General features: G+C 36.0%; 1 protein-coding gene across 3 annotated transcripts in view; it reads left to right on the top strand.

Moving 5' to 3' along the window:
• The first annotated feature begins 789 nt into the window (after positions 1-789).
• The window catches only part of LOC109046150 (OTU domain-containing protein 7A-like), a 65,770-nt gene continuing 54,737 nt past the window's right edge, over positions 790-11,822 (top strand). The window contains exon 1 of one of the 3 annotated variants that reach the window (XM_042715577.1): positions 790-941. The gene's annotated coding sequence lies outside the window, so the exon portion shown is untranslated. The other 2 variants (XM_042715578.1, XM_042715579.1) reach the window with 2 other exon arrangements.

Here is an 11,822-nt window from a genome sequence, read left to right as displayed (position 1 = left end):
AAATGAGCAGCAGAGGGAGGCAGAGCGTGTGCTATTGCTTATATATCAGTCTCCATTGGTTTAGAAGAAATAACATTTTCTGTTCTTCGGCAAAATACCTTATGTTTCAGTTAAATCGAGTGTCGCGGCATTATGAAAAATGTCCATATTTTTTTTTTTTTTTTAGATGACTTACTATATTTTGAATGTTTAATAATAATAATAATAATAATAATAATAATAATAATAATAATAATAGGCTATAAAAGTAATAAATATAATGATACAATAAAAAAAAAATAAAACTATCCAACAAGTACTTCTTGTCAGAATGACACAACTAACTAATTGCAATGTAAATGATTAACCAATCAATGCTAATCTGCTGATTGACAAAGAATTGTCATAAAAATGTCAAACAATTATACATATTATATATATATATATATATATATATATATATATATATATATATATATATAGGCCTATATATATATATATATAAACGATATTTGGAAATAATACTTTTATTTCATTTATCGATTCTGCTTTTCTATTTTATTCTAAGCAAAAACAAAAACCACTGTGGAAAAACAGTTTATTGATATTATTTATATTATGTAACAGATGTTATTAAATAACCGAATGTTATGATAGCCTTTTGTTTTCATACAAAACAATAGCAATCCTGCTGTTTTCCAACGGTGGGCGGAGTCTGAAGCTCATTTACAACGTCATTCAATAGGCGTGAGAGTGGGCTGTGGGCGGAGTCTGTTGCTCCTTTACGTCATTCAAGAGGGGGTAAGAGATGAGGTGGGCGTGTCTTCGGTGCCACTGCTGCATCAGTGAATGACATGAGGATGTGAAAGAATACAGCGGGCTGGGCATATGATTTTAAAGCCATTCTCGAACGGACTGCTATATGGACGATGAGGAATACACTAAGGACTGACTGAGGAACGGTAAGATGCGTCTTAAATGAAAGCCTGCTGGCATAAGGAGCATCCGTGTGCAATAAGAAGCTGTAGGAATCGCTGCGCACCCGGGGCAGGTGCACCTGTCTTCTGTACGTGCCCGGACCGCTATAAGACGCATCTTGCGGGTATACAGTGTTTTTATTTATTTATTTTCCCAATCGAGGCCGGTTTGAACAAATGAACTTGGGTGGGATAATAAATAGCCGATTATTTTGGTGGATTTGAGGTAAGGGCGTCTTTTCGGCGCTTCACCATCAAATGCATTGCGATATGATTGGGGATTTAATTTTCTTTGTCTGTAGACACATTATATGGCTATATCTCAGTATGGGCTGGGAATGTTGCGTAACAGGCTGAACAGAAAAATCCGTTTATGGATTATAAAATAATGTTCAAATATGTAATATTCGAGGTGAGAGAAGGATGATGGGGGATGCTTTTTGCCTCTATATGCACAAGTCCCAAGCAGAAATCAGCATGCCTTGGTTTATGTGTGTCAGAAATGCTCTTTGGTTATTCAATCTATAGATGCTTTTAATATGTAGCCTACTTTATAGATGGTGTGGGCTGAAGGTACCTGCAAACAATCTACTAGCTATCCACCAATGGTGCATTTAGGTCCCGAGCCGGGCTGTTGGGCTCTGTATTTTTTCTTTTATTGAGCTTAAATGTGCACTCAGTCATTTTTTGCTCAAGTGAAGTTTTAGTCTTTAATAAATTCACGGCGGTTTTGGAAATATCAGTAAAATTATGAACTGGATACTCTTGATTCATGGTTCTCAACCAGGCGAATGTAACTTCTAGATGACTTATAATGATTTCAAGTAAATTAAGGTACATAAAGGATAATGTATGGTTAGTTAGTTGCAGGTCACAAAGTGGCTTTTTACCAAATAAATAAATATTATCTCACAGAGACTATTCTGCTTCCACAATATAAATTTCTGAATTTTACTCCTAAAATTGAAACGGATCACCTTTGTTTTCATTCCTGAGATAGGAAATATAGGCTGTGTGTATTGTTGAATTGTTCAAAATATTGTTTAATCGTATAAGGATGAGAAAAACCACTCTATTCAGATCCATTTCCAAGAAAAAACTCTTGTTTTTATTTACACAGTGCAGGCCATTTGAGATCACATGACCAGGGTTACTACTACTACTACTTCTAATACTATTAACAATCAACTTTTTTGTTGTCACTTTAAAGGCCAGATTTATGCGATATTGTGGCTTGGTCATGTTTGTAGTAGGCCAAAAGAGCATGTTTGTAAAATCTGATACCGTATCTTTGATTTTTGACATTTGACTCCTGACTTGTATAACAGAGCTTATACTTTGTGATTGTGGTTTCTTAAGAATGTCAGTCAGTCAGGAAGTTTGAGTTGAGGCTATCACGCACTTGTCCAATTGTTTTAGCATCAAATAGCACCCACAAGATCGCCAGCTGACTTGCTGACACCTCTGGGCGCACTGAATCCTTTGAAAAATATTTTCTTTTCTTATTGACAGCTTGTGTGTAACAGAAGACTTTTCTGGCAATGTGCAATCAGGATTTATAAAGGTTTGTGTGCTGCATTTCTTTTGTTTTGTCTTCATTTAGTTTGCACGTTTATATATATATATATATATATATATATATTATAAAAGTTTATTATATTATTATTTATATTTTATTTATATATATTATAATTTTTTAAATATATTATTTATTTTTTAATTAAAATATTTCTATAATATTTTTAAAACCACCTGAATAATTATTCAGCCATATTAATTTTTGATACTGTAACACAACTAGGCTCATGCAAACGTATAATATTGGTCTACATTTGACAGCTGTAAATCTTACTAGGAACTTAAGGTTAAACTCAAAGCATGAGGAAATAGCAAATAGACAGAGAGATATTTTATTGATCCCTGAGGAGAAATTTATGAAAAGGCCAAACAGGTCCCTCCGAAACGCGACAATATTCCACATTCACAGCATACATGCCACACTCTTTCAGGCAGATGGCCTCTCTTTTGGTCGTTTCATCTTGTTTTGTCCAAGTTGGTGGCACACAAGAACACGTATGACCTTGACTTGATTGTTTCAGATGCTGTCATACAATCCAACATGCCCCTATTGACCCAGTCTGCAAGGTTTGTTTTCCAAAACAGAGAAAGGTGGATGATTTAAAGACAGATGGGATGATCAGGGCAAGGCACCAAACCAGAAACCTCAGGCTGGTGAAGCCATTAAGGGCCACAGAAGTGAACCTTTTAGTGAACAGTTCTTGAAAGAACCACTTTTCCTTAGTGTGAAGTTTTGTCACCTGGCGCTTTAAATGCTCAAACGATTTAAAGTCCTGGGAATTCTGATTGGCTGTAAAAATTGTATCATTCATTAGCTGGAAAAACAAACATTTTGAAAGTAAGACTCTTTAATGCTTAGAACATTTTTTAAGATTACATATTTATTGTTATATTTATCAACCTTGGTGTGAACAGGCCTTAAAGGGATACACCATCACAAAATGAAAATTTTGTCATTAATAACTTACCCCCATGTCGTTCCAAACCCGTAAATGCTTTGTTCGTCTTCGGAACACAATTTAAGAAATTTTGGATGAAAACCGAGAGGCTTGAGACTGTCCCATAGACTGCCAAATAAAGGTCCAGGAAAGTATGATAAGCATCGTCAGAATAGTCCATCTGCCATCAGCGATTCAACCGTAACATTATGAAGTGACGAGAATATTTTTGTAAATGAAGAAAACAAAAATAATGACTTTATTCAACAATTCCTCTCCTCTGTGTCTCTCCAAATCAGCGTAGCGCCATTTTGACAATTCTAAACAGTACGCAGGTGGCTTCACTCTTCTGTGTCAGCTGTGCCACAAGGATACATTTTTTACGTGTATTTACGCTTTGATTTGATTAATGACAAAATTTCCATTTTGGAGTAACCCTTTAAGCGTGGCTAGAAAAACTGGGTGACACACGTACAGTACACGCATATTATGGTGAAATTTACACTGAAATTTGCACTGTATACACACACCCCAGTGTACATGTAAAAACTGAAATATACTTTGGTCTTTTGGTAGAACTCAATATTAGAGTTGTTTTGAAGACTGTTCCTGCTGCTCTTTTCCATAGAGTGAACATATAGTAACCAGTCGATTTTAAGTCCCAAAAGAAACCATGTGTACCATAAACGTTAGTCCATACATATTTGTCTGCTATATTCTATAACCTCTCATAAGTCTTCTGAGAGTTTTGAATTCATTTAAATTCTGGTCCATTTGAGAAATTTCCAGTCATTTCTCCCTGCCTTTACACAGTCAAACTTGGCAAATCAAATCAAATTTCATTTTCCATGAACTAATTATTGGCATAAACACATTGTATGCACTTTAGAAGAAAAGTCCCCGTAGTAGCAAAGTATCTGCCAATAACAAATGTAAATGTAATTAAGAGTGAGGGAAAATTTAATATACTGTTTTTTCGTAAGATGTAATTCTTTAACAACCTCCATGTTTTTAGACTAGACTATATTTAGAGTATCAACATGAAAGCAGGTTAAATATAGTTGTACAGAGAACTGTAATATATTGTCCTTTTTTGATTGTTTGGCTATGTAAATGTTGTAAGGACCATTTCAGTGTTGCTCAAATAGGCTTACAAAGGAAGCTCATCCCATCAAAGGTAGATTCTGTCTGATTTTACGCAGCATTCCATCTCATTCATTCTCCAGAAGTTTTAGTCCTTGAGATGAGATGAAATGAGTGGCCCATAGCAATCAGTGCTCAATCACTGCATCGGGCTTTGAAGTGCTACGCGCTCCCTCTGCCGCTCCACAGGTGGGGAAGCAATGTTAAGTGGTCTGTCCACAGGCAGAGAAGAGGTCACCCAGAGGGCGAAAGGGATTGTGGTCCAGAGAGAGAGAGAGAGAGAGAGTATGGAATGAAGGGATTGAAAAGACAGCAGGAGGAGGGAGAACATCAGAAAGGGTTGTGCAGGTCAGGGAGTGCTTTTCTAGATGGGCCGGGTCATTCTGTGATGACTAAAATTTCCTGAGATCTGTCTCGTTCACATTCTTTGACTCTAATCTCGGGTCGGGCCATGCATATGGAGACTCAGATACACCAGACAAATCAAGAAAAAGCTTGCCAGTGTAGTTTCATGGCCACAAGCAACACAGAAACTATAATTATAAACTGTTAATAAAATATGTTTGTTTGTGTGTGTTTATTATAAATGTATACTTCAAATTAAAATTCAGTGCAATGTACAAGTATTAGTATTAGTCAACATAAAAAGTGACCCCATATACCTTTTTACACATTGTGCCTGTTTGCTATATTTTCAGGGAGAAAAGGACAAATCAAGAAAATACTTGCCAGTATACTTTCATTGCCAAATCAAGCCACACAGGAACTTTATAACATAACATAACATAACATAACATAACATAACATAACATAACATAACATAACATAATATAATATCATATATAAATATGAATATATAATATAATTTATATAGTATTGTGCACTTATTGTGCATGTTTATCACATAAAAAGCGTATTTGTCTTTATTTATCTTCAGACTTTTTCCATCAAAATGTAAAAATATGCAATTGAAGTATACTGAACAGAATAATTTCTGATTTCCTGATGCATTTCTTTCAGGGTTTGAAATGAACTTTTTACCAAACCTGCCAATGGCAAAAAATTTTTAAAGGAAATATTAACTTAACCAGCCAACTCTGTTTTGCATAATGTTTATTACATATGTTTTTATATTAAGATGTAAGTAATCTAATAAATAATTGTAAATATGATTTACTCATCATAAAGATTATTTTGCACTCATTTGGCACTTGCTTAGTGTTTATATTGGACCTTGATTTTATAGTTCTTAACTGCATAACGTTGTTTTCGCTCCTATTTATGGAGATAATGGGAGGCATCAATTTTAAGTCTGAGACTGATCTGTTTGTGTAGGTATTTGTTACTGAAGCTAAAGCTTTCGATGGGATGTCCTGAATGAGGCCATTCTGAGAGGGAGTAGCATGAGGATCTGTGGGATTTGAACTGTCATGGTAGGATCTCTGAAATGGAGAGGCTCTGTGAGGTCACTAAGCAGGGGCTCTATCAGTGTTTTTAATCCCACGTCATCCCAGGGGAAATCAGCAAGTACTCGGAAATCTCGTGAAAGGAATTGTTCAACCAAAAATGGAAATTGCATGTCATTTTGGAGTTTGACAACCCCAGTCCTCGTTCACTTTCAAGCATATTCTTCAGAAATCATCCTATTATTATTAAAAAACAAAAAAAAAACACTAGTACGAGAGAGTAATAAGGCTATATTACGTTTACTCAATTACAATAGTCCCTTTACTCCTCTTATAATAATAGCTGTGTTACAGACAGAATTTTATATTTACTTTTTATGTAAATATTCAAGCAAAATTTATATTTTAGACAGAATTATTGCACTCCTATTCTATTGTGTGCCAGCACTCATTCCCTAAAGTTGGTGAAGTATTACAAAGTATAACGAATCACTTGCAAAATGGAAAAACTCGCATGGAATGGAAAGGTATTACAAATTATATAGAGTTGGTTGAGTATTGGAAAGTATAGCGTGTAATTTGAATAATCGCAAGGATGCTAAACAAGAATGCAACAATATATAAATCTATATATATATATATATATATATATATATATATATATTATATATATATATATATATATATAAACCTAGCAGAGATGTCCTTAAGAAAGATCAGATTGTTCTCATAAGCCGAAGGGAGAGTCAACCTTCAGATGTGACTGACAGTCTGTGGAGCAACTCAAAGTGTGGTGAGGAATCTGGCTGACAGCTCAGAGACTGGACCAGGAACAGCAGCTATCAGATGGAGAACCTGACAAGTTAAATATGCCCCTCAGTCCTAAAGATGCTGGGTCAGGTCAGGACGGGCTGGCGTGAGGCTGAAGAACGTACTGGAGATGGACAGGGTGAGAAGTTCTTATGATGGAGGTATGAGGACAGGGTTACCGAAGGTCACAGTTCTGAGACCAGCTCTGTGCTTTGACCTTTTAAGGTAGAGGTTATGAATTTGTTTGGGGTCTTGTGATGATTTAGATGCTTTTTGAAGGATCTAACTAAATTGCACGCATTTTTACGGAAGCCAGTTTCTGCTGTAGAATAAAAAAATGAATTTTAATTATGATGTCTTTCTGATTCTGGATTTATATCTCACAATTCAGAATTTGTTTCTAGCAATTCTGAAAGAACAAAAAGAGTAAAAGCAAAAAAAGTAAAATCACGAGGTATAAGCTGAATTTTTTTTCTCACAATATGTTTATTTTTCATGTCTTCCACAGAATTGATTAAATCTTGCACTTCTGACTTTTGTTTTGGTTCATTTTGAGTTTTTCCCCCAAAAATTAAAAAAAGGTAATTGCAACTTTTTATCTCACAATTCTGAGTTTATATCGTGCAATTTTGACTTCAGGTTTGAATTGTGAGATTTTATTTTTTAATCCCATGTCAGAAACAAGTCTCCATACATTTAATCTGATTGACCTCAAATTAAATGAAGAAATATGCATATGGTGTAATTACCAGAATTGAACCAATTCTCTGAATTTACATTTTTTGCTGTATGTAAATCTAATCATCAGATTTTTCCTCAGAAAATGTGAAAATGTTTCATTCTGTGTGGGTCTGAAAAAACTTGATGATGGTTTTGCAGTTAAACAGGTTACTCTCATTCGACTCATGTGACTCAAACACTGATGCATTTACAGGAATCTACAAGATGTTTTCATTTGTGTAGGATGTGGAAACGATATTAGCATTGATTTCATTGTATTTCAGGAACAGCTGCAGGAATGAATGGGGCTTTCAGTAAAAGCATTAATGATTTTTAACTTACCATTAATGCACTTTGAATATTTGATGTCACAAGTGGACCCTGTGTTTTACATGATGTTGCAATATTAATGTTGTTAGCATATGTCATCACATCAGCATGAATTTTAAGGAGTAGGATATTTCATTCACTCCCAATGATTTCAGAACTAAATAATTCTTTGTTTGTTATGTTGCCAAAGAGGTTTAGTAGTTGTTATTATGTCTTCATGCTGCTTTGTCTCAAAGATAAAATACACTTACAGTTAGCATGCTAATAGTGGGTTGTGCTAGCTGTTAGAGAGTTACCTAAGTAAAATTGAGAAGTTGTGCCTTTAATTTCATCCACTTTGCTACTATAGTCATACATATTTAGTTTGTTGTCTCTAGCTTTAGTTGACTTTGCGATGTAGTAAGCATCTCGCACATGAGTGCTACGTTTCCCTTTGCTTTAAGTGACGGCCACACATGCTAGCATTAACAGTGCTAACATTATCAACAACTCTCTGTGTATCTCCTAATTGTGGAGGAGTAAAGGCACTTTGTAAGAGGCTGTTTTTTGCTTTTGTCTTTATTTGACACCGGCTTATCTGTTTTATGAACAATAGCTAAAGTTTGTGAAGGGGTGGTGTTAGATTAGCTTTAAAAGGACAGCTAAATTGTGCCCTTTGTTGGGAATGAATGTGTAATTTTGGGAAAGAGTCATTGTTGCACGTTATTGCAATGAAAAAAATCTTCCAGCAAAATGTAATAACTCTTTCCCTTTCAGTTGAGGTCACCTTATTTTACCTCTATCCTAGTATGTAATGGCCATTTTCCTACATTTTTGGAAAGGAAATGAGTTGTGAACACCATTTATCTCGACTTTTACTAGCTAATGGCTATCTAATGGCCTCCACAAGACCATGGCGTGTCCTATTTGTCATTTTGGGTTGCAGAAGGATGCTCATGAGTGCCCTCTTTATGGCATCTATGCATACTATGCTTGCTCAATGCACACTCAATACTCCAGTGCAGGCCTCTACTAAAGCCCTATTGTAATTGGCATGTTTTTCACTATTATTATTATTATTATTATTCTCATTAGACAACAAAGGGTGAGGCTCCATAGCTTGAATATATAGAGGTGAATTCAGGTAAAGTGGGACACTTTTTACCATTGAAATGACTAGGAAAAATGTCCCAAGTTGCCTAAACACATTGATAATATGTTTCTTGATAAAGTCAGCATATTAGAATGATTTATGAAGGATTGTGTGACACTGAAGGCTGGAGTAATGGCTAGAAGAAATAAAAAAGGAGTAACGGGAAAAAAAGTTTAAATTAAAATGCACAATATTACCGTATTTTTTATTTATTTTTTTACTGTATTTTCAATCAAATAAATGAAGCCTTGGTGAGTTTAAGAAACTTCTTTCAAAAAAATATTGCTGATTCTAAACTTTTGAACAGTAGTGATATATATTATATATATAATATATATATATAATATAAATGCATTTTTGTGAATATCCTCTAAATGCAGTTACAAGTGTGACAAGCTTTATTTCTCAGTGAATCCAGTCTAGAGTACAGATCAGTATACTGCAAAACTGCATTCAGATCTAATGAGTGAGGAGCAGTCAGGTGAACTTGATATTCTTTCTATATTATATTCACTGGAAGTAAGTAGGCAATTCCACTACATTTGGAGGATTTTTGCATACTTCAGCTAGGCAGAAGTAGGACATGAATTAAAACAGTCTGAGACTGAAAGCATCTCTCAGTAGCATGAGAGAAGGGAAAGGCAAAAAAGAGGAGGATGAAGGATGAGTGAAGGATAAGGATGTTTGGGCTCTTCTCTTAAGGAAGAGTGAGACAATGTCAATTGTATCTGGAAGAAAGCCACACTGAGACACATAAGTGGCAGTGAAAATTCAATCAAGAGGGACGCAGGGAGTTTTGGCACAAACACACCCTCGTTGGACAAACACACGCACATGACGGGCCAGTGGCCAGCGGTGACATTCGTACTGTGGTGTTTACTCTGTCATGGGGGATGGGTGCAAGAAAATGACAGCCCAGACACAAACTGACACGCAGCAGGCAAAGCGAGCTCAACAGACACGTCATCTCCACCCAATGTCCCACTGAGCCTTTGTTTTCCATCAGCACTCTCTCAGGAGACAACAGCGAGTTTTTGTGCACCAAACCTAACTATATATTTTTGAAGTTGACTCTTCAAGCAATGGAGAACCGGCAAAGTGGAGAACTGATCAACCCTCACCCACACTGTCTGTAAACATTGGATGATGTCATCAGTCAGATGCTGTAAGATCTCTCAGCCATTAAAGGCATTACTTCTTGCTGTCAAGATCATGTTAGCTTGTGTTTTTGCTAACATACATTAGCAAAATCGACCAAACTAGCATTGTTTTGTTATACCGGCAGGGTATTACTATTGGAAAATGATACTTCTTAAGAATTTTTCTTTTTTTAAAGGTTGTTATGAAGACCTTTGAGTTTCTGTGTGTATATGATACAACAATAGTTTTACCAAATGAAATGGTGCTGGTGAAATGACTCTCAGAGCAGCTGTGTTTGAAGTTTATGTGTTTGCATTCTCATAAAATTAGGACGACAGGAGCGTCATGCATGCTTGATTCAGCTCATTCACAGATACATGCAAAAGAGTTTCATATTTAAATAGCACTCTTTTTGCACTTTAATATTCACAGACACTAGTCCATATAACATTGTAAAGCCCTACTTTTGATTTAATAATCCAAAAGCCAGTGACATAGTGTTATATTGTAAATTGCATTTTTATGACTGAATTCTACAGTTCTGTCCGCAATTTCTGGAAAACATAGGGCCCTAAATAAGAAATATAAAACATCCATTTCTAGCCATAAGTCATTAAACTACATGCTGGAGTAAAATTTTTTGCTGAAACCTCATTTGCCTCTAAATTGCACCTGCCTCCATATGACGCTCTATAACAAACTACGTTTCACTTGGGGAAATCTTTGGACTTGTCTATGACATGTATATCACCTGATAGACCCCTCGTAGATTTGGGTCAACCGATGTTGTATTAGCTGAGCTCTTGTTCAGATGGCTGAAAAGTAGGACAGGAACAAGAAAGAGACACAACGAGAGAAAAGTTGAAAGAACGAGAGAAGTTGTGGGGCAGAGTTCTGGCGCTGCCGGTGTGTTCTAAGGCTTTTTGGTTCTGTCTGTTCCCTTGCCAATCTGTGGAGAGCCCAGGCCTAAACACAGCATCTTTGCTAGAACAGGATTGGACTGTAGCCGTGCTTATGAAAAATGCTAAAATGAAAAGTCCATTTTCTGACTTTACGTCTTTTTGGACAATAACTGTTTTACAGTATGTGGGAAAATTTCACCATTTACAGACATTAGCTAGGGATTTTATTTCGGACTGAATTGGAATTGATAATGTGTTTCTCCATTCACTCCAAACCAAACAACAAACGGAGCTCAATTACCGATTTTTGACAAATGTGATAATTGGTCATTGAATTTTTACACAAATCAGCATCTTTGTGCTTACCGGACCATTTAATTTGGAAAAAAAAATGTTGGACACGTTTAGTTGCTGTGGGTTAACTGTTATGCATGGAAATTGATTTGAACTACATAAACAAAATAATATTCCCAGGGAAAGAGCAAAAAGAAATTTAGCCTACACCACTGTTGCTGGCTGCATCATTTGCTGCTGCAGTGAGAAGTGGATTTTTGAGTTTTCTGTCAGCTGGTGGAACAAACACTTACACGCCCAGATGGGTCTGACGGGCGGCTGCAGACATACCAAGATGCCGTCACGTGCCTCACGAGTCGAGGCGTCAGAGACAGAGTTAGTAATGGAAGGAGGGGGTGATGAAAAGTACTTTCCTCATGACACTTAACCCCACTCTGCCAAAATCAGGCATCCAATTCCTCACATGAGAGACG

This window comes from Cyprinus carpio, chromosome A25 (assembly GCF_018340385.1).
Source record: "Cyprinus carpio isolate SPL01 chromosome A25, ASM1834038v1, whole genome shotgun sequence".
NCBI classification, from domain to species: domain Eukaryota; kingdom Metazoa; phylum Chordata; class Actinopteri; order Cypriniformes; family Cyprinidae; genus Cyprinus; species Cyprinus carpio.
The sequence above is the reverse complement of the archived record's forward strand: the minus strand, read 5'-3'. Positions and strand labels throughout refer to the sequence as shown.